Consider the following 5,035-nt stretch of genomic DNA (forward strand, 5'->3'; position numbering starts at 1 on the left):
AAAAAAAAAAAAAAAAAAAAAAAAAAAAAAGATAATTTATGTAAAATGCTTTCACAGTTCCTGGCAAAGAGCTCTTATGTAAACATTAACTCTTTTCATTTGTAATAGTAAGTAAGTCATTGAGAGAACACCAAGGGTAAGTTCTAACCATATCTTTCTTCTTTTGGTCTGAGAACCTATATTCAAATTCCAAACATTAAGCTCTACTATGAAGGATACTCCAGTGGCCATCTCACAAATCATGGCATCCACTAATACTTTATATTTTCTAATTTGGGTCACATCCTAGATCTGGTCAGCCTGTGTAACATTGGCATTATTTATAAAGCCTCCATTTGAGTAGCATAAATATTTTTAAAGCATCTTTACCCTTAATACTTACCTACTTAGAAAGAAGGTGCAAATGAGAGCCAAATAAGTTTGACAACAGCTCTTAAGAAACAGAACTCATCAGTGAAGGAGGCAAAGCAGGAATCCAGGTCTCCTTCATCCCAGACCGTGGGTTTTACAAAAAAACTGTGCTTTCAAATCAAAACAAGTGTTTCCAATTTCCTTCTTTTCCTCACCCCAAATGATCTTGCAGAGTGTTGTGCTTCTGGTTAGAATGCCTCAACATCCCACAATTGCTGTTTCCTTAAGGTATGAACAGACTATCTTTTTGTGTGTTTGTTTGCTTGTTTGTTTGTTTTTGTTTTGCGCCCAGGCTGGAGTGCAGTGGAGTGATCTCGGCTCACTGCAAGCTCCGCCTCCCGGGTTCACACCATTCTCCTGCCTCAGTCTCCTGAGTAGCTGGAACTGCAGGCGCCAGCCACTACGCCCAGCTAATTTTTGAACAAAGACTACCTTAAAAAATGTCACCCAGCGTTTTTGCTAAAATGATTTTCTGAACCTCATCCTAGACCTACTGAATGAGAATTTTTCAGAATTAGGCATTTTAATAAGCTTTAGTTCATTTTTTTTTTTTATTATACTTTAAGTTCTAGGGTACATGTGCATAACGTGCAGGTTTGTTACATATGTATACTTATGCCATGTTGGTGTGCTGCACCCATCAACTCGTCAGCACCCCTCAATTCATCATTTATTTTTTTATACCCACTAAAGAGATGCACCAGCCAGCAGGATAAAGTCCCATTGCTTAGCTTCAAATACAAGGCCCTCCACATTTGGATACATCTTCATACTTATCCGAGCTGCAATTCCCACCATTGATCTTCAGCAAATTCAGTAGGTCTGACCCTACCGATGTTTACATTCCTCAGTCCTTTGCACTCATTCTTCTGTCTGGATAATCTCTCATTCTCCACTCATCTCCACCTACTCATTAAACTGTAATCATTGGTGAAAATAGATTAGGCTGCTCCTACTTTTCCCAGTCTTTCCTCTATCTCTAGAAGCAAAATCGATTACATCTGCAACTTCTCCCAGGAGCATATATATTTATCAGTCTGTTTGCACCCTGTGCCCTCAGTTTTTAGATACAAGGGAACCGATAAACATTTGAAGAAAGAATAATAAGATGCATAGGGATGTGATAGCTGTCGCGATGGTACGTCTGCAAATCACTTAGTTGTAATCACATACAGATTACTTGACTATGGAGTGCCATCATTTCCAGATGACACCATTGTTGCCAAAATATAAAACTATTATCTATAATATTCATGGTGATATGCATTAGAAATGTATTTTCAAAACAAATAAGAACCTTCCTTTTAGTCAATATCTGCACCAATTGGAACAATATCAAAAGTTTTTCTTTCTTCTTATTCTCTCGCTGTCTTTTCAAAAATGTCTTTCTGGGTCAGTGCTGCCTCCAAGGATTAGAGACTTACTTCCAACATGAACAATCAGCTTTTCGTGGTTTTACTAACATTATACACTGATGAGAAGATTTGGAAGTGCTGTCTTTTATCGCAGTCTTCCTTTTTTTTTTTTTTTCTTTTGTTCATAACAGAGCAGATAATTGTTTGCTGACCAGTTTTATTTGAGTTTTCAATTCAGTTCCTCAGGAATTTGATATTGATGTTGTAGTTGCTGCACTTTTTAGGTGACTGTCTAGGAAATTCCACTGCAGATGAGCTGTGGAAAGGTGTTTTAGCAAAGACTGGTGCTGGAACAAGAAAAGGAAAAGGCAACAGAACTAAAAAGAAGAGAAGAAAGGATTTGAACAGGGGTCAGATCATTAGTGAAGGGCCTTATGGTTTCTGTGGCCTGGTCTCAATGTCCCTCTTATTAAAAATGGAGCAGTACAGATCATCGCCCAAAAAAGTAAGGAAGAACAGAAGGAGGAGGCCAACATGACCCAGCAGAGAGAAGAATGGGACTGGAAGAGGAAGATGAAAATTAAATGAGAGCAAGGATGCAGTGGAAACTTGTGGGGAGGCATTGATCTTAGCCCCCCGACCCTGGTCCCAACACAGAAAAATATGATAATTATGATGCCAGGATACTTGAGGTAGGAAATGTTTTCAATAGGACAGCAAAAGAGGGAAGAAAGAGATTGGTAGGTGTCCTGGATGCTGTGGGGAATGGACAAGGAGCTTCAAGTTTTGCTGTTGGGAAAGCCACTAAACGGACAGATGCTTTCAGAAAAACAAAGGATAGAGCAATTCATTATTTGCGTTATGTAGAACGATATGAAGACCATACAGTATTCCATGATATTTCATTAAGATTTAAAAGGAGACATATCAAGATTAAGAAACAACCCAGAGGTTATGATGTCTGCTGCCACAGAGCCATCATCACCATATGCCAGTGAGCTGGCATCAAAGACATGTATGCCAAAGTCTCTGGGTCCATCAGTATGCTCCCCCTCACCTGGGGCCTCTTCCATGGGCTCTTAGGAAACCCATCAACAGCTGGCAGGTAAGAAGGGCTTCCACAGTGTGGAATTCCCAGAGGAATGTGGCCCTCTGCCTATCATGGTTGCCTTCCCGGGGGACCTTGAAAAAGGAAACAGGTGATGAGGTTCCACATATAAAACTGGACTTGGAAGAAGTGAATGCTCTACAAGGAATGTAGCAGCTCTGTGCAGTCGGGTTTCTAGAGAGCCACCATGTAACCTCTCTGGCCTTGTGCAGCCAGTGCCTGGTGTTGCCCAGCACCTAGGAGAGACTCAGTCCCTCATACCCCAGAATGTCACCTAGTTTTTTGTTTGTTTGAGTAAAGTTTAACCTCTAAACTATTTATAAATAAATAATTATGGCTTTAAAGAAATCAATCCTTTATTTTACTACCACATAATGGTTGCTAAAACAATTTATTACCAACACACCTTTGTTGAGTACAGATATAGAGCAAAGGTGATAAATAAAATCAGATCCTGAGAAAACATCCTTGAGTTAGACAAGCGTGGAAATGACCTTAGGTATTGACAAAGACCAGTAATTTGTTACTTTTGTAAGAGTCGATTTTTCATAATATAATACAGACAGAATTAAATAAATATTATAATAGAAATGCAAACTAAGCTTCAGGAACACTTTGGGGATAGCAATAATGCTGACTTGGGAATTTAGAGAGGACTATAAGGAGGAAGAACCATTTGAGTTGATGTTTAAATAAGAATATGAAAATATAAGAAAATGGAAATAATGGGACGTGGTTAAAGTTTAGCAATTTTATTTTGGAGGCCATACTTTGCCAGTTAATGTAATCTGGCTCTGTGCCCCCACCCAAATCTCATCTTGAATTGTAATCCCCACGTGTTGGGAGAGGGACCTCATGGGAGGTAATTGAATCATGAGGGCAGTTTCTCCATACTATTCTTGTGATAATGAGCAAGTTCTCCTGAGATCTGATGGTTTTATAAGGGGCTTCCCCTTCGCTCAGCTCTCATTTTTCTCCTTCCTGCTGCCATGTGAAGTATGTTTGCTTCCTCTTCTGCCATGATTGTAAGTTTCCCGAGGCTTCCCAGCCCTGCTGAACTGAGTCAATTAAACCTTTTTCTTTATAAATTATCCAGTCTCATGCAGTTCTTTATAGCAACATGAGAATGAACTAATACACCAGTATTGTTCTATTTTGTTAAATGCTAGAGATTAGTTTATAGGATAAGATCACCTGAGAGGCCAGGCGAGGTGGCTCATGCCTGTAATCCCAGCACTTTGGGAGACCAAGGCAGGTGGATCGCCTGCGGTTAGGAGTTCAAGACCAGCCTGGCCAACATGGTGAAACCCTGTCTCTACTAAAAATACAAACATTAGCCAGTCGTGGTGGCAGGCACCTGTTATCCCAGCTTCTTGGGAGGCTGAGACAGGAGAATTGCTTGAACCCAGGAGGTGGAGGCTGCAGTGAGGCGAGATCGTACCACTGCACTCCAGCCTGGGCGACAGAGTGAGACTCTGTCTGAGAAAAAAAAAAAAATCACCTTAGAATGGCCTGCAATATTTGTACTGGAAATTGACTACTCTATTTATAACTTTCCACAGAGTAGCAGATGCTCTGATGAGGGTACATTGATGAATATCACAAAATATGGATCTAAAAGTGATCAGTGTAGAAGGTGCTGTTTCCTCATTTTCTTTAAAAACAAAGAAAAAAAATCAACACTTATTTTCTCCAGGGTAAAAGCTATTATTGACTAGACAGTAAATAAAATAAATGTGCATGTCTTTTACCTTTTCACTGCTTTATATTTTAATCAAGAAATAATCCTGAAGATTGGAATTGCTGCCCTGTGGGAACAAGGGTTTCCTGGACAGCCAGCAACTTTTCCTCCACACAGCACAGACTCTGAAATCATCCGTTGTCAGCACCATTGCTCTTTGCAGCTGTGCTCCCTCTCCCTGTTTAGCATGCCTGCTGTTTCCCACAGGGCTGAATCAGCAAGTCCCAGACTCTGCCTGCTCCAGCTAGCACTGTTCTTCACCAGTTATCAACTACTGTTGGTTCAGGTGTTTTTTTTTTTTTGGTCCTCTGGTATAATTAAACTCCATCAGTCACCCAAGTATTTCTAGTGTTTGTGAATTAGCTTTATTAGTTTTAGAAATGAGAATCTAGAGGAATTCTTTGTAAACATAAACCAACA

At 39.9% G+C, this 5,035-nt stretch overlaps 1 pseudogene; it reads left to right on the forward strand.

The window, feature by feature from the left end:
* Positions 1-3,027, forward strand: part of LOC108530858 (28S ribosomal protein S5, mitochondrial pseudogene) — an 11,498-nt pseudogene extending 8,471 nt beyond the window's left edge.
* Positions 3,028-5,035: the final 2,008 nt, after the last annotated feature.

This window comes from Rhinopithecus bieti, unplaced genomic scaffold (genome assembly GCF_001698545.2).
Source record: "Rhinopithecus bieti isolate Rb0 unplaced genomic scaffold, ASM169854v2 scaffold_5260, whole genome shotgun sequence".
NCBI lineage: Eukaryota > Metazoa > Chordata > Mammalia > Primates > Cercopithecidae > Rhinopithecus > Rhinopithecus bieti.